Source organism: Chiloscyllium punctatum, chromosome 22 (assembly GCF_047496795.1).
Source record: "Chiloscyllium punctatum isolate Juve2018m chromosome 22, sChiPun1.3, whole genome shotgun sequence".
NCBI lineage: Eukaryota > Metazoa > Chordata > Chondrichthyes > Orectolobiformes > Hemiscylliidae > Chiloscyllium > Chiloscyllium punctatum.
In genome coordinates this window covers 59,309,655-59,335,264 of record NC_092760.1, presented here as the reverse complement: position 1 = coordinate 59,335,264, position 25,610 = coordinate 59,309,655, and the positions used below count along the sequence as shown (strand labels likewise).

Below are 25,610 nucleotides of genomic sequence, written 5' to 3'. Positions count from 1 at the left end.
TACTGAGTTAATGAATATAATCAAATCTTCTTATGTATAATCAAATAGAACAATAAAACACTAAGTACTTTCATAGCTAAGGGCAATTAAATTGACTAAAAAGACTATAAAAAGATCAAATTCATCAGTCACGTAGGCAGACTTTAAACTGGGTTTACCAAATAGGAAATCTCTTCCTTCTCTGAATAAACCACCACGAGATTTTTCACTGACAGAATATCTGACTGACAGAAAGGAGTTAATGCCCCCAAAATCTGGTTCAGAGATTGGTCTAAATCTTGGGCTGAGGAAGGAACTCTGACTGTCTGAAGGATATTTAAAATACTGAAAACAATAATTCTTGGAACCTTCTTTTTATACCTAGTTTGTCATCAACTCCACCCCTTTCCCAACATAATTAAAAGTTGTCCTTGAACCAGAATTTGTTGATAATGTGTTCATATTCAATTTGTTTAGATCTGTCCACAGCACAGACTGCCTTAAACATAAAGACAATGGAATGTCTTTGAATATTTGCCTTTTTAAAATAAACAGGCTTTTTTTTTCATTAGAGTGCATCCGGTTCCAGTTTTAAGGGCAGTGTTCCTGATAAGACCTTATCTTGCTTGTTCCATTCCCACAGACTATTCTAACAGTGCTTTTTAAAACACAGACAGTAAATGTGATTAATAGAAATTCACAAAAGGAAAGCCTTTATTACTTGCTGATTATTAATTAATTATTTTTCAATGACCGCATAATTGAGATAGTTCATCTAATCAATCTTTTGTTGCAGGCTGGTCACTACTAATATCTATAGTTAGTGTTCTGTAATTGAGCCAGTGTACTACAGTGTGGTAGAACACAATGATAGGCTCTTGTGGCAGATTGGTCATGTGTCCAAGCAGGTCTGAGTCACTTGCTCCAGGGGTGTATAATAACATCACTGATTAGGTTGATAAAAAATATCCAAAGCAACACAGTTTCCTTGCTTTATGTGTAGCCCAGTACAGCATACATGTGTTTGTAAAAATAGCTGACTTATCAAATTGAAAAGCTAAAACTCAGGCCTGTTCACAGGCAGAGTAAATTGCATGTGACCTGTTTGCACATGAAGCTTTTCATCAGAGCAGAGGTGGGAAGCTGGTACACCTGATTTGTCACAGCATGAATAAATCCCTCTGTGTCAATGACAAAGCCCCTGTGGAAAATCTGTGGTCAGTTAAATGAGCAAGGTCAGTGATAGACTGGGCTATCCATGGGCAGCCTCACGGCCGGGCGTTCAAAAATATATAAGTGCAGCCACTTATAAAGATTTTGAGTGTCATTCCGTGGATGGTTCTGGGAAGAAGGTGAACTTTGACATGACTAATGTACTCTAGTTGTCTCGCCATGACCTTGGTCTGGAGACAGATGCATTCCTCATCGCTGCCCCTGATTGCTAGTGGATGTTGTCTTCAACTTGCATTTGGGTCATTGAGCAGAATGGAGGATGAGTAATGGAAACGGGGAGCAGAGAAGTTATCTCTCTGAATCTGCCTGCTGGTCAGAGGCCTATCTTTTTGAGATAGGGAAAGATTCTAACCACAGACTGAACTCGCATTTTCAGCTGCACAGATGTGCAGTATTTACAGCTTCCAGCAGATGGCATTTTTCTCCCATGAACCAGCCTCAGTCATGATCACAATATAAACAGGACAAAGGTATATTTACATTGATTTATTTCCTTTTTCTTATGCTCAGCTTTTAACTCGTTTCATTTCAGATTTCAGGGAGTCATGTTTTATTAATACTATCATATGGTTTAATATCCTGATGGTAATGAGCTGACAGAGGACTGATGGACTCTTTTCAAGTTATTCCTTATTTTCCCTTATTCTTAAATTATTCAAAATGGCATCATTTTGTCATGACAAATGAAAGCTGTTCACTGTATTTTATTTATTCTCACTATGAAAAACGTGACAACAAAATCTAAATAAAAATCAATTACGCCCTAAGAGAATTAAATCTGAAGTGAGGAAAAGCAGCCCACATGAATGAGTCACACTGTCTCAATATAAAGCTCACTGTCCATTTCAGAGTCTCAATATCCCATGTTGAGTGAGCCTCATAGCCTGGCAGAATCTTACATGCTGGATGGAAGTTCATCCATAATGAGTTAACCCATGAAGGCTGGTAGCCCATCATCAAGTCACTCTTTATTTACGCTTACATACTACATTTTTTTTAAGTTTCAAGAATATATTTTATTCATAAAAATACTTTTGTATACGTACATAGTCAGAAATGCAGTTCAGGTACTGTACAGTTCTGTAGCATGTCAAGGAAACAAACATTGGAGTTTTACTCTTTCCAAGCAAACCAAATACCTCTCTTACACATACAGTACTGTATTTACAGATATTTGAGACACTAGGAGGGTCTGATAACAACAGACCCCTATTTAACCTCAGCGGAAAGACTTCAGACAGTGGTCTTTCCCCATTGCACCTTCACGGCAGCTGCCCTCAGCAAGTTATCCTGGACCTTGGAATGTGCGTAGTGCATGACACTGACCCAGCTAGCACAGAGCTGCCTCTGAGAGTGACCAGAACCACCGACACTCCTGTCCACGCCAGCTCTTCCACATCACTCCTGTTTATATCTGTCAACCAGAACTCCCTGATTACACCAGGTTAACAGCCCCCATCCAGGAACTCATACTCAATGAAATCTGCCTGGCTGACATTATCCTAATCACTGCACGTGGGACCAGAAGTGAGTGTGTCTTTTGCTCATGAGAGTGATGGCTTTTCTCACATATCTAATTAGCATACTCATGTGTAAGGAGCATCTTACAAAGTCATTAACCAGCCATTAGCCCCCTCAAAAATTTGGAAATCTGAATGTAATATTTAAGAGGCACTGGAACAAGCACTCGTTTCCCCCAAGCCAAACAGCATCAGTCTGACCGACACTTTATTAAGTTTCCCTGTCCACTGTTTTCCCACCCCAGGGAGCAGGAAAACATTCAGCCCTATGTGTGCCTCACAATGCCAGCAAGAGTTAGCGTGCACCGCAACTCACTCTCCTCCCACCCCATCCCATGTTCCACCTTCTCCAGAGGTAAGTAATAAGGCTTCTGAAGCACTTTTGTTCCAGTATGAATGAGTCTCATTGTCCCAATGTAATTGAATCGAACTCTCCCAGAGTGCCTCCCTATTTTAGTTGAGTCAGTTTCATTGTCTCCCTGTAAATTTTAGTGTATTGTGTTCTGATTGCAGCTCTGAAACATCTTTCAACTTCCAAATCCTTGCATGCATCTGACCTGCCCACGTCTAACAGGATAATTTTCTTTTGTGACATTTCTCCCTGCTTGGAAATGTGCCAGGGAATTTGCCGGAAATGAGATTGCGGAGAATGATTCCAGGCTCCTTTGAATGTTTGCCAGATCACATGATTTCCAAGAAACTAGCTGGGCCTGGAAGTTCAGGAAATAGAAACTGCCAAGAGCAAAGTTGTACTTTATGAAGCTAATTTCTATGGTGTTGAAACCCATTGGTCATGATAATATTTTTGCCTAGTTTTTATTTATTTTTTATGGGGTTTGAACATTACCGGCAAGGTTCTTCTCCCTAAATTTCTCCAGAACAGAACTATAGTATATTCTGTTTTCTGACTACAGATCTCAGAAAAAACATGATCCAGTAGTTTCGGGGCTAGCTGCATAAATAGTTGTCCGTTGATATGAGTTTTCGAGGGATCTTTTCCCTGTTGTAACTGCCATAAATGCCATTCAGTTTTTTATTATAATTGCTTACAGTTTCCACCCTCAAAAATCTGTTGTTATTACAACTACCGATAAGGTACACTCATGATCTAATTGTAGGATAGAACAGGTTTGAAGGTTTGAATGGCTTCCACTTGTTCATGATTAATAGGCTTGAGGGACTGCATGGGCTGTTTGAATTTATGTATTCTTTTTTTTTTCCAGAAGGGAAGGAAACACACAAGTGGCCAGTCACAACTCCAGGGTGTCAGTGGACACCCGCGTGCTCCTTCTCCAAGGACACCCGGCGGGTTCCTGTTCTTTTTTTTTTTTCTTTTCTATCCCCACACTACCGCCTAAGTGCGGTAGTGCTTATTTTTTTCCCCAGCACCCATGGTGTGTGTGTGCAGGTGAGACACAGTGAAAAGACACAAAGTGCACGAATCTTTATTCAATTTCCACAACCAGGAAGATAGGAAAGACACCCGAGTGGCCAGTGACAAGCACTGCCCTTCAAACCACAGGGCAATGCTGTGTGAGCAAAACAGTGAAGGGGAGGGTAGGGACTAAATCAAAATAGAGTTGGACGGGGAAATAATACACTCCACTCCCTGCGGCGCCCACCTCTCCCTGAACGACTCCAGGGTGTCGGTGGACACCGCGTGCTCCTTCTCCAAGGACACCCGGGCTCTAACGTAACCCCGGAAGAGGGGCAGGCAGTCGGCCCTAACGACCCCCTCCACGGCCCGCTGCCTGGACCTGTTGATGGCCAGTTTGGCCAGGCCCAGGAGCAGACCCACGAGGAGGTCCTCGGACCTGCCCTCCCTCCTCCGTACCAGGTGCCCGAAGATCAGGAGCGTGGGACTGAAGTGCAGCCAGAAACAGAGGAGAAGGTTCTTAAGAAAATCAAAAAGGGAGTGCAAACGCCCACACCCAATATAGACATGGTCCACGGACTCCACAGCGCCACAGAACAAGCAGTTGGGCTGGGAGTCCGTGAACCACCGCAATCTGCGGTTGCAGGGGACTGCTGCGTGCAGCACCCTCCACCCCAGATCCCCGAGAGAAAGGGGGAGGACTCCCGCGTAGAGAGCCCTCCACTGGGGATCTCCGCCGCCCGGTGGCAAATGGGCACGCCAAGGCGTGTCCAGACGGTGGATGAGGGAGAAGAGGTGGACGGTGTGCAGCAGCAGTCGATACAGGGCCCTCCTTTTTATATCTTTGAAAGGAACAAAACTAAAATTCCGGAGGCGGCTCAGGTTGTGGGGCACAGGCTCCCGCGGGAAGTACGGGACCTTGGGGCCAATGTGAAATTCCGTCCGGGCCGGGGTGAGCGCGGACGGGATCCCACCGCACACCTGAGCGTCCTCCAACTGGTGCACTACGTCGGGTCCGAGCACCGCCGTTTTAAGGCGTCGGATGGCGGTGGCCACGTACCGGACGTCTACCGCTGCCCTGCTGGCTATGTCCTGCGGCAGCGTCCAGCCCAGACCCCCGGCACCCAGCACGTCCCCGACCCTGGTCGCCCTCGCCGCCACGGCCCTCCCCTCCGACAGCCACTCGAACCCGCGAGTACGGAGGTGCGGATTCCTGAGCAACGGCTCCCTGACGACAGCTGCTACTCCAGCCGGAGGGTAGGCGCGACGCGATTCGACCATGTTCCAGACAGTGATCAGGTCCTGGTAAAAGACAGGCAGCGTCTTGAGGGCGACCTCCAAACCGTCACGGTCGACAAACAGGAGCTGCGTGTCGTAGTTGAGGTTACGCACCTGGCGGAAAAAATACGTCGCCAGGGCGCACCACCTAGGAGGAGGCTCGACGTAAAGGTATCGCCGCAAGGTCTGGAGGCAGAACGTCGCGACCTGGGTGCGGACGCACACCAGCGACTGACCGCCCTCCTCAATAGGGAGACTCAGAACCTGCGCGGCGACCCAGTGCATCTTTTTGTCCCAGAAGAAGTCGACCAACGTTCTCTGGATGTCAGCGACAAAGCCAGGAGGAGGGACCAAAGTGACCAGCCGGTACCACAGCATGGCGGCCACCAGCTGGTTTATGACCAGCGCTTGACTCCTGTAAGATAGCACTCGGAGCAGTCCTGTCCAGCGGCCTAGGCGAGCCGAGACTTTGGCCTCCAGCTCCTGCCAGTTGGCCGGCCAGGATTCCTCAGCCGGGCTGAGGTAGACCCCCAGGTAGAGGAGATGGGTGGTACTCCAGCTGAACCCCCGTAACTCCTCCGGCAAAGAGTCCACCCGCCACGGACCGACCAGTAGTCAGGAACACTTGGCCCAGTTGATCCTGGAGGAAGACGCCGCCGAGTACACGGCCTGGCACTCACGCATCCTCCCCAGGTCAGCCGGGTCGGTGAAAGTGAGGAGCACGTCGTCGGCGTAGGCCGAGAGGACCACCCCCGTGCCCGCGCCACGCAGAACCAGCCCCGACAACCTCCTCCGCAAGAGGCGCAGGAAAGGCTCCACGCACAGGGAATACAGCTGGCCGGACAGGGGGCAGCCTTGACGCACTCCTCTCCCGAAGCAAAGGGGCGCCGTCAGGGACCCGTTGACTTTAACCAGACACTCTGCGGCGGCGTACAAAAGTCGGATCCGGGCGACGAACCGCGTCCCGAACCCGAATGCCCGCAGAGTCCCGAGCAGGTACTCGTGATCGACCCTGTCGAATGCCTTCTCCTGGTTGAGAGACAGGAAGGCGCTCGGCAGACCAGCCCGACGACAGAAATGGATCAGGTCCCGGACCAGGTGGACGTTGTCGTGTATCCTCCGGCCCGGGACCGTGTAGGACTGGTCCGGGTGAATCATGTGGGCCAGCACGGAAGCCAGACGAGAAGTCAACGCCCTGGCGAAGATTTTGTAGTCCGTGCTAAGGAGGGAGACCAGACGCCAGTTCTTCAAAGAACGAAGGTCCCCCTTCTTTGGCAGCAGGACGATGACCGCCCTGCACCAAGAAAGGGGCAGCTGTCCGGCATTTAGACACTCCCCCAGGACCTGTGCGTAGTCGTTCCCCAGGACGTCCCAGAACGCCCTGAAGAACTCCACAGTCAGCCCGTCCAGCCCCGGGGTTTTGCCCCTCGAGAGCCGGTCGAGGGCGCCGGTCAGCTCCTCTAAAGTGACGGGAGCGTCGAGCCTTCCGGCGTCCTCCGGGCTGAGCTGCGGCAGGTCCTCCCACAGAACTCGGCGAGCATCCTCACTGGACGGATCCGGAGAGAACAGAGCCGTGTAATAGTTTCGGATGTGGGCCCTGATGCCCTCCGGATCAGAGACAAGGGACCCGTCGTTGGCCAGCAGCACAAGGAGCTGCTGACGGGTGCCACGCCTTTTTTCCAGCGAGTAGAAGAAGGGGGAGCCGCGGTCCAGGTCCTGGAGGAGCTGGATCCACGACCTCACGTACGCGCCCCGAGCCCCGATGAGCTGCAGGTCTCGGAGCGCGGCCTTCTTCTCTTCGTACACCCCGCGCAGGGCCGGGTCCGCGTCGGGCTGACCGAGGCGTGACTCCAGGTCGAGCATCTCCCTCTCCAACTCCGCGATCCTGGATTTCCGCCTCTTGGTCGACCCCCTCGCGTACTCCTGACAGAAGACGCGGACGTGAGCCTTGCCCACGTCCCACCATAGCCTCAGGGAGGGGAAGCTTCCCCGCTTCCTTCTCCAGCCGGCCCAGAAACGACGAAACGAGTCCCGGAACCGCTCGTCCTCCAGCAGCAGGTTGTTAAAGTGCCAGTACGCGGAGCCGAGCCTGGCGCCGAACGGAAGGAGTTCCGCCCACACCAGGTGATGGTCCGTGCACGACACCTGCCGCGTGGAGGCCTTCGGAAAACAGGAGGCGTACGCCCGCGAAACGTACAGGCGGTCGATTCTGGACGCTCCGACCCCAGGCCTCACGAAGGTGAAGGCGATGGAGTCGGGATGGAGATTCCGCCAGACGTCCACCAGGTCGAAGGACTTGACCAAGTCCGCCAACCTCTTCCCCGACGCACAGCCAGCGCGGGCACCGCCGTGGTCCCTGCCCTCGAGGACGCAGTTAAAATCTCCCCCGAGGACGACGCACTGGTTCTCGTCGATGGAAGCGAGATGAGCGGACACTTCTTCGAAGAAGCTCGCTTGCCTCGGCCCGGCCAGGGGAGCGTATACATTCACCAAGTGAAGCATCGCTTCCCCCAGCCGAAGCGGCAGGTGAAGCAAGCGGCCTGGCACCGGCTCCCTGACCCCCAAGATCTCCGGCTGAAAATGCGGGGCCAACAGGATAGCCACCCCGCCAGATCTGCGGGTGAGGTGACTCATGTAGACCCCCCCCCTCGCCACTCCAGGAGCCAGGTGGCTTCGTCTCCCGGGGTAGTGTGGGTTTCTTGCAGGAAGCACACCGCATACCTCCCGTCCCGAAGGACCGAGGGGGTCTGGAATCTGCGCTGTGACTCCCTGCTGCCGTTGATGTTGAGGCTGGCTATAGTCGTCTCCATGTCGGAAGCGTTGTGCTACCACCACCAGTACAGTTAAAATCAAATACAATTACTGGGAGGACGAGGGAGGGGCACAGGAGTCCCTCGCCCTCACCAGAAGTGCCCCCAGGAAGTTCCTGACTCGCTTTCGCTCGTTGACGTCGAGCCCAGGCGCCTGGCGAGCAGCGTGGGCCGACCAATAAACTTTTTCATAAGAGCTCCAGTGGTCGAGAGCCAGTTGGGCTCTATCCCGGCGACCTCGAGTTTCCTCGACAAATTCCCGGAGTTCCTCGAGGGGGATGAGGGGGAGATCGGCGGGGGGCACCTGGGACTCAAAAATGTCACTGCAGACGGAGTCCGCGTCGTCCCCGGTGTCCGCCACCGATCCCGAACCCTCCTCCGGGAGGTCGCCCTCGGTCGCCGACCCCTCCCCCACCGAGAGGATGGGGGCTGGTCTGGCGCCGCCAACAGGCCTCGAACCCCCGGCGACCCCACCCCCAGGGTCACCGGCGGTACCTTCCTCGGCGCACCCCGTCCCGGAACGCCCCGCGTTCGGGTCGTCGGGCGGCGGAGGCTCGGGGCCCCGCTCTCCTCCCGACACCGGGACGCCTGGCTCCTCGGGGAAAAGGTCATCCCCCAGGGCCAAGGCTCCCGGAAAAGCGGTCTGGGAGGGAGGAGCGGGGATAGCACCTACCTCCCCTCCGCCGCTCGGGTTGTTGTTGTTGTTGTCGTCGTCGTCGTCGTCGTCGTCGTCGTCAGGCCGCGGTGCAGGATCGTTGGGGGGTCCCGTGGGCCCGTCCCCTGGAGAGGGGCAGCGCCGCCGGCACGCTGCAGGACTGTCTCTCCCCTCCAAGGGCCAGCCCCTCTTCCCCAGAGATACAGGGGGGGATGTATGGGCCTTATCCTCCCCGCCCGCCTTGTTGGTCATGGGGCCTGAAGCCCCTCCCCCCAGCCTTTCCCGGAATACGATTGGCTGGGGGAAGGCAGGGGGCGTGGCCAGGGTGGGGAGGGTCAGCCGTGTCATTTCCTGCCCCGCCCCTGGTTTATCAGGTGATGGCGGGCGGGGCAGGGGCCCAGTTCCCTCTCCGGGGCCCGGAGACACGGTCGCTGCGGGAGATCGGGCAGCGATGGTCCCCCCGAGGTTAGTGCCAGGGTGTGGCTAGGCGGGGCAGGGCTCGGGCTCGGGCTCGGGCTCGGGCTCAGGGTCCCCCGGGCCAGGTGTTGCAGTGCCCGGGGCGGGCGTCGCAGCCCCAGGGGTTTCTCCATCGGGGCGGGGGGTAGATGTGGGGTCAGGGTCGGGTACGGGTTCGGGGGTTTGGGGGTCAGGGTTCCCGCGCCGGGGCGACGCTGGCACGGCCGCAAGGGCATTGTCGTGCCGGGGCGGGGCAGGTCGTGGGCTGGGTGTCGGGGATGGGGATAGGGTGGTCTCCCCGTGGGCGGGCCTGACGCGTCGCGCCTTCCTGAGCGCCTTCCGGCCGGCTGGACGCTCACTCCCCTTCCTGCCGGAGGCTGGAGGATCGGAAGCCTCCGGCTCAGGCTCCGGTGCCGGGGCCTGTGGTGTTGACTTTGGGGGAGGGGGAGTGGGTGCAGCGGCACCACCGTCAGCCGTTGGCAAGGGCTGGGCGGCCTTCTGGGTGGGGCAGTTTCTTCTAATGTGCCCCACCTCGCGGCACAGGTGGCACCGCATGCCGTCCGCCGTCCAGAAGGCGCGGTAGGCCGCGCCCTCGTGGAGGAGGGTAAAGGAGCCCTCCGTGACCTCCTCCCGGGCCAGGCAAATAAACACCTGGCGTCGGAAGGAGTAGATGTGCCGGAGGGCGGGGTCCTTCAGACCGAGCAGGAGCGGCTGGATCCCTGACCGGATCTCCCCCAAGGTGGTGAGGTGGGGGAGAAGGAGCTCGCTGGCAATAAAGGGCGGGACGTTGGAGATCACGATCCTCTGGGCCGTAACCTCCAGAGGGTCGACGGGCAAATGTGTCCCGCCCACAGCGAGCCCCCTCTCCACGGCCAGGTGGACCGCCTGCTCGGTCCTCAGGAAAAATACGGCCTTCCCGTACATCCGGGCCGCAGCGACTATGGCCAGTGGGCCGACCACACTAGCCATAGCCTTGCTGCAGGCCTCGATGCTCATGTTCGGGTGGGGATAGGCCTTGACCCCCAGGCGTTTTGTGAGGTGCCTGAAGGGGGTGTGGTTTGCAGCCGGGGCTGGGCCAGCCGGGCCTAAGGCAGCGGCTACCCCGGCGTAGGTGCGGCTGGGCCCCGCGACCTTCGGGCTCGCCATCCTCAGCTGCTGGTGGTGGTGTCGGGCCTCCGGCAGCAGCAGTGGTTGAAGTTGCTGGGAGAGTCCCAACCAGCGACGGTGAAGACCTGCCTCAGGCGACAACAGCAGTGGAGGCAGGCCTCGGGCGAGTCCCAGGTAGGCCCTTGGTCACTGTGGTGTGGGGCAGACCTGTTGGGGAGGGTCCCCAAGGCAAGTCCCAGGCAGCCCCCAAAATCGAGTCCCAGGCAGCGGATGTGGAGGCAGGCCTCAGGCAACAGCAGTGGTGGAAAGTAGGCCTCCGGCAAGTCCTGGGCAGTTCCTCGGTTGCAGCTGTGGTGGAGGCAGACCTGTTGGGGAAGGCCCCCAAGGCAAGTCCCAGGCAGCGGTGGTGGAAGGCAGGCCTCAGACAACAGCAGCAGCAGTGGTGGAGGTCCTGGGGAGGGGCCCCAGGGCGAGTCCCAGGCAGCGATGGTAGAGACAGGCCTCAGGCAGCAGCAGCAGAGGCAGGCCTCTCCAAAGTCCCAGGCAGCAGCAGGGAGGCAGGCCCCAAGCAGCAACAGGAACAGTCCTTGCACGGTCACAGTCACAAAATGATCCAATCTCCAAAGGGAAGGAAACACTCAAGTGGCCAGTCACAACTCCAGGGTGTTGGTGGACACCGCGTGCTCCTTCTCCAAGGACACCCGGGCTCTAACGTAACCCCGGAAGAGGGGCAGGCAGTCGGCCCTAACGACCCCCTCCACGGCCCGCTGCCTGGACCTGTTGATGGCCAGTTTGGCCAGGCCCAGGAGCAGACCCACGAGGAGGTCCTCGGACCTGCCCTCCCTCCTCCGTACCGGGTGCCCGAAGATCAGGAGCGTGGGACTGAAGTGCAGCCAGAAACAGAGGAGAAGGTTTTTGAGGAAATCAAAAAGGGAGTGCAAACGCCCACACCCAATATAGACATGGTCCACGGACTCCACAGCGCCACAGAACAAGCAGTTGGGCTGGGAGTCCGTGAACCACCGCAATCTGCGGTTGCAGGGGACTGCTGCGTGCAGCACCCTCCACCCCAGATCCCCGAGAGAAAGGGGGAGGACTCCCGTGTAGAGAGCCCTCCACTGGGGATCTCCACCGCCCGGTGAATGGTGGTGTTCTGATGTGTCTGCCCTCCTTATTCTATTGGCTGGTAGGGGTCACATGACTGGAATAGGCCATCAAAAGAACCTTGAGTTGTTGCAGTGCATCTTGGATACTACACACAATGCTGCCATTCAGTTGGTGGTTTTATTTTTTATTTTTTTATTTTTTCTTATTTAACCCCCACACTACCGCCTAAGTGCGGTAGTGCTTATTTTTATTCCCCAGCACCCATGGTGTGTGTGCGTGTGTGTAGATGTGCGACACAGTGAAAGACACAAAGTGCACAAATCTTTATTCAATTTCCACCACCAGGAAGATATGAAAAATACCCGCGTGGCCAGTGACAAGCACTGCCCTTCACATCAAAGGGCAATGCTGTGTGATCAAAACAGTGAAGGGGAGGGTAGGGACTAAATCAAAATAGAGTTGGAGGGGGAAATGATGCACTCCACTCCCTGCGGCGCCCACCTCTCCCTGAACGACTCCAGGGTGTCGGTGGACACCGCGTGCTCCTTCTCCAAGGACACCCGGGCTCTAACGTAACCCCGGAAGAGGGGCAGGCAGTCGGCCCTAACGACCCCCTCCACGGCCCGCTGCCTGGACCTGTTGATGGCCAGTTTGGCCAGGCCCAGGAGCAGACCCACGAGGAGGTCCTCGGACCTGCCCTCCCTCCTCCGTACCGGGTGCCCGAAGATCAGGAGCGTGGGACTGAAGTGCAGCCAGAAACAGAGGAGAAGGTTCTTGAGAAAATCAAAAAGGGAGTGCAAACGCCCACACCCAATGTATACATGGTCCACGGACTCCACGGCACCACAGAACAAGCAGTTGGGCTGGGAGTCCGTGAACCACCGCAATCTGCGGTTGCAGGGGACTGCTGCGTGCAGCACCCTCCACCCCAGATCCCCGAGAGAAAGGGGGAGGACTCCCGTGTAGAGAGCCCTCCACTGGGGATCTCCACCGCCCGGTGAATGGTGGTGTTCTGTTTTTTTTCTTTTCTTTTCTCTCTTTTTTTATTCTTTTTTTTCTCAGTCACAACTCCAGGGTGTCAGTGGACACCCGCGTGCTCCTACTCCAAGGACACCCGGGCTTGCTCCTGGCTTTTTTTTTTTTTTTTTTTTTTTTTTTTTTTTTTCACTCATTCTTCTTTTTTTTTGTTTTCTTTTTTTTTTTTTCTCTTTTTTTTTCTCTTTTTTTTTTTTTCTTTTTTTTAAATTTAACCCCCACACTACCGCCTAAGTGCGGTAGTGCTTATTTTTTTCCCCAGCACCCATGGTGTGTGTGTGCAGGTGTGAGACACAGTGAAAAGACACAAAGTGCACAAATCTTTATTCAATTTCCACCACCAGGAAGATAGAAAAAACACCCGAGTGGCCAGTGACAAGCACTGCCCTTCAAACCACAGGGCAATGCTGTGTGAGCAAAACAGTGAAGGGGAGGGTAGGGATCAAATCAAAATAGAGTTGGAGGGAGAAATGATGCACTCCACTCCCTGCGGCGCCCACCTCTCCCTGAACGACTCCAGGGTGTCGGCGGACACCGCGTGCTCCTTCTCCAAGGACACCCGGGCTCTAACATAACCCCGGAAGAGGGGCAGGCAGTCGGCCCTAACGACCCCCTCCACGGCCCGCTGCCTGGACCTGTTGATGGCCAGTTTGGCCAGGCCCAGGAGCAGACCCACGAGGAGGTCCTCGGACCTGCCCTCCCTCCTCCGTACCGGGTGCCCGAAGATCAGGAGCGTGGGACTGAAGTGCAGCCAGAAACAGAGGAGAAGGTTCTTAAGAAAATCAAAAAGGGAGTGCAAACGCCCACACCCAATGTATACATGGTCCACGGACTCCACGGCACCACAGAACAAGCAGTTGGGCTGGGAGTCCGTGAACCACCGCAATCTGCGGTTGCAGGGGACTGCTGCGTGCAGCACCCTCCACCCCAGATCCCCGAGAGAAAGGGGGAGGACTCCCGTGTAGAGAGCCCTCCACTGGGGATCTCCACCGCCCGGTGAATGGTGGTGTTCTGATGTGTCTGCCCTCCTTATTCTATTGGCTGGTAGGGGTCACATGACTGGAATAGGCCATCAAAAGAACCTTGAGTTGTTGCAGTGCATCTTGGATACTACACACAATGCTGCCATTCAGTTGGTGGTTTTATTGCGCTGCTTGGGGTACTGGACCATTGTCCTTGTTTCAGATTTCCAACATTCACAGTTTATTTACATTTATTTAAGCAAATATCTCCAAATTTGGTGTAGTACCCAATTTTATTTGATAGTGCTCCTGTGATGTACCTTTGAATGCTTTATGCTGCTGAAGGGTAATGCAGTGGAAATATGACTGGGTGAGTAATTCAGAGGCTTGGGCTAATGCTTTGGGAACATAAGTTCAAATCCCACTGTAAAAGCGAGTAGAATTAAAATTCAGTTAATTAACCTGGAATTAAAACTCAGTCTCGGTAGCAGTGGCTATGAAACAATAATCGATTATTGTAAAAACATATCTACTATTGTCACATGGTGCGATGTATATGGTCTTTTCCTAGATGATCATTCTTGGTACTTTGTGGTATGTGTCATCTCTACAATGTTGTGGTGCTGGAAAAGGGTCGTTTGAGGGAGTTTGCTATCACCAGGGCTTTGTTGTTTTTGCTTTTTTGCTTGGACCTATCTAGCGATTAGTGGCAGAGGATACCCTCCTTTCAAGTTGAGGGGGTGTGGGGGCATGGTAACCTAGTGGTAATGTCACTGGGTTAGCAATCCAGAATCCCAGACTAACGTTCTGGGAACTGGGGTTTGAATCCCACCATGGCAGATGGTGACAGTTGAATTCAATTGACATTTAGAATTAAAAGCTCGCCTAATGGTGACCACTACTGATTGTTGTAAAAACCCATCTAATGTCACTAATGTCCTTTAGGGAAGGAAATCTTACCTGGTCTGGCCTAAATGTGACTCCAGACCTGTGACAAAATGGTTGACTCTTATCTGCTCTCTGAAATAGCCAAGTGAGTTATTTAGTCCAAAGTTAATTAGGGATGGGTAACAAATACTGGTCCACTCGGCATTGTCCATATCCCATGAAAGATCTTTTAAAAATGCAACATTAACATTAATTCCTTCGGAAAACCCTGAATCTTATTCAGATAGATATTGGTTTATTTTGTACATCCAGCATGTTAGTCCAGACTGTTGTATAAATAATCAGGCAAGCATGTTCCTTTCAGTGAAGGCATCCATGTGATAGCATGCCATGTGACATTTTTGGATAAAGGTATTAGCCTCACCTTGAATAACTCAAATACTTTGGAAATGAAAATACTTTGAAAAAGAGCCAGTCTCTCACTCTGTTAACCATACAGCCCAAGTTGTGAAGGTGTCTGTGTTGGAATTGTAATGTGTTTAATTGCTTTAGTAAGAACTCGAGTATTTAGTAAACAAATCTTCTGGTATTTGTTCTCAGTTAGAAGTCTGCTTCGGTGTTCATGTTAAGCAAACTAACAGAATAACACAGAAACACGTCACGGAACCCAGCAATGAGAATGACTGTGAAATAGACCAGGAAGCTGTACCATTAAAGGCTAGTTAAGGGGTTTTCAGTGATGCCCACATCCCCTTAAAGAATGAAAAAGACAAGTCTTGTTGTGAAGCTTTATCATCTAGATTCCAGTATGCCCTCAAATGTATGATCTCATTTCCTGCTAATTGACCTCAGGAAATACAGGAAAAGCTTCAGTTACACAAGAGTTGCTTTTATCATAACACAGAAAACAGAGATCTTGGCAAGAGGTTAGAGGCCCATCAGTATTTTTAGGGGGGCAGAAATTTTATATTCCAGCCTTAAAGAAGTTCTGATGAAAAGTTTACATTGAATTTTTTTAATGTAACCTATTTTGCAATCAACCTATTCAGAAATATTAATACACACCTCTGGGGCAAGTAGGACTCGAGCAAGGGCCTCCTGATCCTCACGACCACTGTACTACAAGAGAACACTGAAGCTAGTTTATTTCTCTGTTTAAACATGTACAGTTGCCTACGGGTATTACAGTGCCGAATTTCACTCCTCATGTTACACAAACTCAGACACAAAAGTTTCCATGGGAGCAGAAAAGGAGAAGGGAGAGGAGAAAGGTAATGGTGAATCTCAGTGGAATGAGGTTGCTCATTAACCTGCTATATGGACGTCTGCTCTCATTAGGCTATTAGTGCTTTTTAAATAAAGTAATTCCTCCTGCTTGTGTTTAGTCTGCACTCACACACTTTTTCACACTATCTGAATTACTCACGCCCTCTCACTTCTCTCCCCCCACACACACACACACAGTCACAGTTCCTTAAATTCCCTCAAAAACACATCACACATGGTTAAAAATCACACAACACTAGGTTATAGTCCAACAGGTTTAATTGAAAGCACACTAGCTTTCGGAGCGACGCTCCTTCATCAGGTGATAGTGGAGGGCTCAATCCTAACACACAGAATTTATAGCAAAAATTTACAGTGTGATGTAACTGAAATTATACATTGAAAAATTGATTGTCTGTTAAGCCTTTCATCTGTTAGAATACAGTGATAGTTTCACTTCTTGAAAGTAGGGTTGAAAGAAATGAATTTCTGGTATTGAGACTGGCTCTAATGCAACGAGGGGTATGTCGGCTTCCAAGAGATCAATTGTGTTAGGGGATTCTGTAGTCAGAGGTACAGACAGACGTTTCTGTGGGCAGTAGAGAAAAAGCGGAATGGTGTGTTGATTCCCTGGTGCCAGGATCAAGGATGTCTCCGAGAAGGTGCAGAATGTTCTCACGGGGGAGAGGGGCCAGCAGGAGGTCATTGTTCACATTGGAACCAACGACATTAGAAGGGAAAAGGTTGAGACTCTGAAGGGAGATTATAGAGAGTTAGGTAGAAATTTAAAAAGGATGTCCTCAAGAGTAGTAATATCTGGATTACTCCCAGTGCTACGAGCTAGTGAGGGCAGGGATAGGAGGATAGAGCAGATGAATACATGGCTGAGGATCTGGTGTATGGGAGAGGGATTCACATTTTTGGATCATTGGAATCTCTTTTGGGGTAGAGGTGACCTGTACAAGAGGACGGATTGCACCCAAATTGGAAGGGGACTAATATACTGGCAGGGAAATTTGCTAGAACTGCTTGGGAGGATTTAAACTAGTAAGGTGGGAGGGTGGGGGAACCCAGGGAGATAGTGAGGAAAGAGATCGATCTGAGACGGGTACAGCTGAGAACAAAAGTGAGTCAAACAGTCAGGGCAGGCAGGGACACGGTAGGACTAATAAATTAAACTGCATTTATTTCAATTACTGGATTAGTGGTGCTGGAAGAGCACAGCAGTTCAGGCAGCATCCAACGAGCAGCGAAATCAACGTTTCGGGCAAAAGCCCTTCATCAGGAATAAAGGCAGTGAGCCTGAAGCATGGAGAGATAAGCTAGAGGAGGGTGGGGGTGGGGAGAGAGTAGCATAGAGTACAATGGGTGAGTGGGGGAGGGGATGAGGTGATAGGTCAAGGAGGAGAGGGTGGAGTGGATAGGTGGAAAAGAAGATCGGCAGGTCGGACAAGTCAAGGAGACAGTAACTGAGCTGGAAGTTTGAAACTAGGATGAGGTGGGGGAAGGGGAAATGAGGAAGTTGTTGAAGTCCACATTGATGCCCTGGGGTTGAAGTGTTCCGAGGCGGAAGATGAGGTGTTCTTCCTCCAGGCGTGTGGTGGTGAGGGAGCGGCGGTGAAGGAGGCCCAGGACCTCCATGTCCTCGGCAGAGTGGGAGGGGGAGTTGAAATGTTGGGCCACAGGGCGGTTTGGTTGATTGGTGCGGGTGTCTCGGAGATGTTCCCTAAAGCACTCTGCTAGGAAGCGCCCAGTCTCCCCAACGTAGAGGAGACCACATCGGGAGCAACAGATACAATAAATGATATTGGTGGATGTGCAGATGAAACTTTGATGGATGTGGAAGGCTCCTTTAGGGTTTATTTCAATGCAAGGGGTTTAACAGGGAAGGCAAATGAACTCAGGGCATGATTAGGAACATGGGACTGGGTTATCATAGTAATTACGGAAACATGGCTCAGGAATGGGCAGGACTGGCAGCTGAATGTTCCAGGATACAAATGCTACAGGAAGGATAGAAAGGGGAGCAAAAGAGGAGGGGGAGTGTCATTTTTGATAAGGGATAGCATTACAGCTGTGCTGAGGGAGGATATTCCCGGAAATACATTCAGGGAAGTTATTTGGGTGGAACTGAGAAATAAGAAAGGGATGATCACCTTATTGGGATTGTATTATAGACCCCCCAATAGTCAGAGGGAAATTGAGAAACAAACTTGTAAGGAGATCTCAGCTATCTGTAAGAATAACAGGGTGGTTATGGTAGGGGATTTTAACTTTCCAAACATCGACTGGGACTGCCATAGTGTTAAAGGTTTAGATGGAGAAGAATTTCTTAAGTGTACAAGACAATTTTCTGATTCAGTATGTGGATGTACCTGCTGGAGAAGGTGCAAAACTTGACCTACTCTTGGGAAATAAGGCAGGGCAGGTGACTGAGGTGTCAGTAGGGGAGCACTTTGGGGCCAGTCACCATAATTCTATTCGTTTTAAAATAGTGATGGAAAAGGATAGACCAGATCTAAAAGTTGAAGTCCTAAATTGGAGAAAGGCCAATTTTGATGGTATTAGGTAAGAACTTTCAAAAGCTGATTGGAGGTAGATGTTTGCAGGTAAAGAGACGGCTGGAAATGGGAAACCTTCAGAAATGAGATAACAAGAATCCAGAGAAAGTATATTCCTGTCAGGGTGAAAGGAAAGGCTGGTAGGTATAGGGAATACTGGATGATTAAAGAACTTGAGGGTTTGGTTAAGAAAAAGAAGGAAGCATATGTCAGGTACAGGCAGGATAGATCGAGTGAATCCTTAGAAGAGTATAAAGGAAGTAGGAGTATACTTAAGAGGGAAATCAGGAGGGCAAAAAGGGGACATGAGACAGCTTTGGCAAATAGAATTAAGGAGAATCCAAAGGGGTTTTACAAATATATTAAGGACAAAAGGATAACTAGGGAGAGAATAGGGCCCCTCAAAGATCAGCAAGGCGGCCTTTGTGTGGAGCCACAGAAAATGGGGGAGATACTAAATGAATATTTTGCATCAGTATTTACTGTGGAAAAGGAAATGGAAGATATAGACTGTAGGGAAATAGATGGTGACATCTTGCAAAATGTCCAGATTACAGTGGAGGAAGTGCTGGATGTCTTGAAATGGTTAAAGGTGGATAAATCCCCAGGACCTGATCAGATGTACCCAAGAACTTTGTGGGAAGCTAGAGAAGTGATTGCTGGGCCTCTTGCTAAGATATTTGTATCATCGATAGTCACAGGTGAGGTGCCGGAGACTGGAGGTTGGCTAACGTGGTGCCATTGTTTAAGAAGGGCAGTAAAGACAAGCCAGAGGTGAGCCTGACCTCTGTGGCGGGCAAGTTGTTGGAGGGAATCCTGAGGGACAAGATGTATATGTATTTGGAAAGGCAAGGACTGAGAAGGGATAATCAACATGAATAATCCCACATTGTGCGTGGGAAATCATGTCTCACAAACTTGATTGAGTTTTTTGAAGAAGTTGCAAAGAAGATTGATGAGGGCAGAGCAGTAGATGTGATCGATATGGACTTCAGTAAGGTGTTCGACAAGGTTCCCCATGGGAGACTGATTAGCAAGGTTATATCTAATGGAATACAGGGAGAACTAGCCATTTGGATACAGAACTGGCTCAAAGGTAAAAGGCAGAGGGTGGTGGTGGAGGGTTGTTTTTCGGACTGGAGACCTGTGACCAGTGGAGTGCTACAAGATTGGTGCTGGGCCCTCTACTTTTTGTCATTTACATAAATGATTTGGATGCGAGCATAACTTACAGTTAGTAAGTTTGCAGATGACACCAACATTGGAGGTGTAGTGGATAACGAAGAGGGTTACCTCAGATTACAACAGGATCAGGACCAGATGGGCCAATGGGCTGAAAGTGGCAGATGGAGTTTAATTCAGATAAATGCGAGGTGCTGCATTTTGGGAAAGCAAATCTTAGCAGGATTTGTACACCTAATGGTAAGGTCGTAGGGAGTGTTGCTGAACAAAGATACCTAGGAGTGCAGTTTCATAGCTCCTTGAAAGTGGAGTTGCAGGTAGATAGGACAGTGAAGAAAGCATTTGGTATGCTTTCCTTTATTGGTCAGAGTATTGAGTACAGGAGTTGGGAGGTCATGTTGCGGCTGTACAGGACATTGGTTAGGCCACTTTTGGAATATTGCATGCAATTCTGGTCTCCTTACTATTGGAAAGATGTTGTGAAACGTGAAAGGGTTCAGAAAAGATTTACAAGCTTGTTGCCAGGTTGGAGGATTTGAGCTACAGGGAGAGGTTGAATAAGCTAGAGCTGTTTTCCCTGGAGCATCGGAGGCTGAGGGGTGACCTTATAGAGATTTACAAAATCATGAGGGGCATGGATAGGATAAATAGACAAAGTCTTTTCCCTGGGGTGGGGTAGTCCAGAACTAGAGGGCATAGGTTTAGAGTGAGACGGGAAAGATATAAAAAAGACCAAATGAGCAACTTTTTCACGCAGAGAGTGGTACGTGTATGGAATGAGCTGCCAGAGGATGTGGTGGAGGCTGGTACAATTGCAACATTTAAGAGGCATTTGGATGGGTATATGAATAGGAAGGTTTTGGTGGGATATGGGCCGGGTGCTGGCGGGTGGGACTAGATTGGGTTGGAATATCTGGTTGGCGTGGACAGGTTGGACTGAAGGGTCTGTTTCCATACTGTACATCTCTATGACTCTATGACTCTAATCTATTCTGAAGTTTACTATGATTGATAATGACCCACCATATCATTACTGTCTTAGAGGAGTTATTGAGAAATTCAGGAGATCTGTCTCTATTTCTGACATGATGTGGGCTGCGAGGTGCTCAGTTACAGTTTACCATCTGTTAATTCTGGGTGTTAACAATAAATTTTCACCTGTACAGTACTATTTGTTCAAAACTGGAAACTTGTGAGATTATTCTGTTAGTAAGTCCTTTGGATCTCATCTCTTGTCTATTTTTAAAAAAGACTGTAAGGTTCTAACCAGATCATAACAAAGTTGGCAGTCTACTCTTGGGTTGTATTGGTGTACATTCACATTCTCTCAAGATTCTGTTGCCCATCTCTGACATTTAATCCAATACAAATGTTCAAGTTTCGCCTTTTGAGACTGTAATCTGTGTGCTACTATCAAACTGCCATCCTTACCTGGTCTGGCTGACATGTGACTCCAGATCAATAGCAATGTGGATAACTCTTAATTGCCCTCTGGAGTGGACAATAAATCCTGGCCTAGCCAGGAACGCAATCATCTGTGAATGAGTAAAGATCTGTTATGAAAATTGCAGTGTCAACTTCCCTCACCCATTAACAAGTTCCTAAAAGAGCTTAATGAGCCATTGATTTGAGGCAAGTGGGTTTGTCACTTCCCTTGCAAACCCCTTCACCCTGGTCATAGAGTTATACAGATGTACAGCACGAAACAGACCCTTCAGTCCAACTTGTCCATGCAGACCAGATATCCCAACCCAATCTAGTCCCACCTGCCTTTTATATGTTTCCCCTCTTGTATCTTTTTATATCTTTCCCTTTTATATCTTTCCCCTCTCACCCTAAACCTATGCCCTCTAGTTCTGGACTCCGCGACCCCAGGGAAAAGACTTTGTCTATTTATCCTATCCATGCCCCTCATAATTTTGTAAACCTCTATAAGGTCACCCCTCAGCCTCCGATGCTCCAGGGAAAACAGCCACAGCCTGTTAAACCTCTCCCTATAACTCAAATTCTCCAACCCTGGCAACATCCTTGTAAGTCTTTTCTGAACCCTTTCAGGTTTCACAACATCTTTCCGATAGGAAGGAGACCAGAATTGCATGCAATATTCCAACAGTGGCCTAATCAATGTCCTGTATAGCCGCAACATGACCTCCCAACTCCTGTACTCAATACTCTGACCAATAAAGGAAAGCATACCAAACACCTTCTTCACTATCCTATCTACCTGTGACTCCACTTTCAAGGAGCTATGAACCTGCACTCCTAGGTCTCTTTGTTCAGCAACACTCCCTAGGACCTTACCATTAAGTGTACAAGTTCTACTAAGATTTGCTTTCCCAAAATGCAGCACCTCGCATTTATCTCAATTAAACTCCATCTGCCACTTCTCAGCCCATTGGCCCATCTGGTCCAGACCCTGTTGTAATCTGAGGTAACCCTCTTCGCTGTTCACTGCACCTCCAATTTTGGTGTCATCTGCAAACTTACTAACTGTACCTCCAAATCAACTATGTAAATGACAAAAGGTAGAGGGCCCAGCACCGATCCTTGTGGCACTCCACTGGTCACAGGCCTCCAGTCTGAAAAACAACCCTCCACCACCACCTTCTGTCTTCTACCTTTGAGCCAGTTCTGTATCCAAATGGCTAGTTCTCCCTGTATTCCATGAGATCTAACCTTGCTAATCAGTCTCCCGTGGGGAACCTTGTCGAACACCTTACTGAAGTCCATATAGATCACATCTACTGCTCTGCCCTCATCAATCTTCTTTGTTACTTCTTCAAAAAACTCAATCAAGTTTGTGAGACATGATTTCCCATGCACAAAGCCATGTTGACTATCATGAATCAGTCCTTGCCTTTCCAAATACATATACATCCTGTCCCTCAGAATTCCCTCCAACAATGTGCCCACCACTGAGGTCAGACTCACCGGTCTGTAGTTCCCTGGCTTGTCTTTACCGCCCTTCTTAAACAGTGGCACCACTTTTGCCAACCTCCAGTCTTCCGACACCTCACCTGTGACTATCTATGATACAAATTACAGTTCTTCACTTTCACTTGATCAAGACCAAGTCTCGTCTCAAGAGTTGCTCCATTATCAGCTCCCTCAACAATTGCTCCTGTTCCTCTTGATCACCTTCCTTTCCTGGGCTTGTGCACCTTGGGTCTCTGAAAATTGCAGTCCATAAATTATTCACCAGCACAACTGTTTTCCATCAACAGCCAACTTCACTATGCGAGATTCATTCATAGGTTTCCCTGAGCTCCAATCTTGTTCAGTTACATTAAGTAAATATTGTTTTGTGGCACTTTCACATCTGCACTGAAGTATTAAGGATCAGGCCTTTCAGCCTAAACTGGTCCTTGTTGATTTCCTGATGAGGGGCTTATGTCCAAAACATCGATTCTCCTGCTCCTCAGATGTCCTCTGACTTGCTGTGCTTTTCCAGCGCCACACTCTCGACTCTGATCTCCAGCATCTACAGTCCTCACTTTCTCCTTGTTGACCATGGTGCCCACTCAGCTAGTTCCAATTGCCTGCATTTGGTCCATATCTCTCTAAACCCCTCTCATCCATGTACCTATACAAATGTTTTTTTTAAATGTTGCTATTGTACCTGCCTCAACCGCTTTCTCTGGCAGTCCATTCCATGTCCGTACGTTTCTGCGTGAAGAAGTTACCCCTCAGGTCCTTCTTAAATCTTTCCCCTCTCACCTTAAACCTATCCCCTCTAGTTTTCAATTCCCCATCACTGGGAAAAAGACTATATGCATTCATCCTATCTATGCCCCTCATGATTTTATACACCCTAATAAGGTCACCCCTCATTCTCCTATGTTCCAAGCAATAAAGTTCTATCCTGGCCAAACATTCCCTGTAACTCACGTCTACTAGTCCTAGCAACATCCTCGTAAATCTTCTTTGCACTCTTTCCAGTTTAACTATGTCTTTCCTGTAACAGAGTGACCAAAACTGTACACAGTTCTCCCAAGTGCGGCCTCACCAACAACTTGTATAACTGTCACATAACATCCCAACTCCTATACTCAATATCTCAACTCATGAAGGCCAGCATGCTGAATGCCTTTTTCATCACCTGTCTACCCGTGACACCATTTTCAAAGAACGATTTGTACTTGTACTCTGTCCCAAAACATTACTCAGAACCTTACCGTTTGCTGTTTATATCCTACCTCGGTTTGACTTTCCAAAGTGCAGCATCTCACACTTGAACAGCATTTGCCAATCTTCAGCCCAATTCCCCAACTGATCAAGATCCCTTTGTAATTTTTGATAACCTTCCTCGCTATCAACAATGCCTCCTAATTTTGTATCATTCACAAACTTACTAACATAGGTTTCTTCGGTGTCCCTAACAGTATCCCCTAACAGACAGGTAGTTACCTTCTCACTTTTTCAGCTCCTTGGACTTATTTTGAGTCCTGACCCCAACCCTTATCTGCCCACTGATTCATAGAACTTCTTCCTGAATTTGTTCTAACAGCACAGTGCCATCCAATTGATCTGGACACCTCAATTCAGCTGCCTTCCCTGCAGTATTTCCAGGAATTTTTTGTTTTTACTTTAGATTTCCAATGTTTGCAGTATTTTGCTTTATTAATGGATTGATCGCCACAGATATTGCTGGTGGTGGTGGGGGTGGAGTCGCTTCAGGCTGGTTGCCAGCACTATTTTAATGATATCACGAGCAAGGAAGTGAGGCTGAAAAAGCTTCACAGTGTTTCCAAACAGGGAAATCTTTTGTTCAGTTCCTGTGCTTTTTTCTGTCTCCTTTGTTTTGATAAGTGGCATTATATTTATGCAACTCTGAGATTGGATCAATCTGTGATCATACTGACCCTTTCTAATGCCTTAATCCTCTTTGGTGGCTCTTTAATGATTTATCCCATGAATCAGTGTGTGTGTGTGTGAAACCAATCAGAAATAAGGCAGTATTAGCATTGCATTTTCATGCAATCATCGAAGTGTTACTGCTAGCCTATTTGGTGTATTGTGCTAGAAGTAGTTTGTTAAATGAACATCATTGCCCCTGGTGCCAATCTCCTGCTTTCACCACATACTCTTGCATTATTTTTATCCAAATAATCATCCTCTTGAATGCCTCAATTGAACCTCCATCCACCACTTTATTTCTTCAAATTCTCTTCCACTGTCTCTGGGCTATAATACTAGTTGCTCTAAACCACCCTGTTAAGGCATGTCATGACACAATTCTGGGGTAAGTAGGATTTGAACCTGGATTCTTTGGCCTTGAGATAGGCAGCCGACTTCTGCACCACAAGAGCCTTACAACATGGCATCCTGAAAAGGGAGAGTGATGAGATTGAGGTCAGGGTACATGTTGGTACCAGTGCTGTGGTGGAGGCTGGTACAATTGCAACATTTAAGCGGCATTTGGATGGGTATATGAATAGGAAGGGTTTGGAGGGATATGGGCCGGGTGCTGGCAGGTGGGACTAGATTGGGTTGGGATATCTGGTTGGCATGGATGGGTTGGACCGAAGGGTCTGTTTCCTTGCTGTACATCGCTATGACTTTAATTAGGGAGCTAGGCAGTAGTATAAAGAGCAAGCACTTGGCTCATATCCCTCCAAACCCTTCCTATTCTTATACCCATCCAAATGCCTTTTAAATGTTGTAATTGTACCAGCCTCCACCACTTCCTCTGGCAGCTCATTCCATACATGCACCACCCTCTGAGTGAAAACGTTGCCCCTCAGGTCTCTTCTATATCTTTTCCCTCTCACCTTAAACCTAAGCCCTCTAGTTCTGGACTCCCCCACCCCAGGGAAAAGACTTTGTCTATTCATCCCATCCATGCCCCTCATTATTCTACAAACCTCCACAAGGTCAGGATGGATGGGTGTTTTTCTGGCTGGAAGTCTGTGACCAGAGGTGTTCTGCAGGGAGCTGTACTCGGATCTCTGCTTTTTGTGATTCATAAAATGATTTGGATGAAAACATAGGTTGAGTAGCAAGTTTGAAGATGACTCAAAGATTGGGGTGGGTTGTGGATAGTGTAGAACGTTGTTAAAGGATACTGCAAGATATAGATCAGTTGCAGATATGGTTGGAGAAATGGCAGATAGAGTTTAATCTGGGCAAGTGTGAGGTGTTGTACTTTGGGGTATCAAAATGTTAAGGAAAAGTATACAGTTAATGGCAGGACTCT

General features: G+C 49.6%; 1 long non-coding RNA gene across 1 annotated transcript in view; it reads left to right on the top strand.

Annotated features, from left to right (window-relative positions):
- The first annotated feature begins 2,985 nt into the window (after nucleotides 1-2,985).
- Nucleotides 2,986-25,610, top strand: part of LOC140493370 (uncharacterized) — a 43,621-nt gene continuing 20,996 nt past the window's right edge. The window contains exon 1 of the long non-coding RNA XR_011963652.1: nucleotides 2,986-3,087. This is a non-coding gene — a long non-coding RNA (uncharacterized lncRNA). The remainder of the gene's footprint in view (nucleotides 3,088-25,610) is intronic.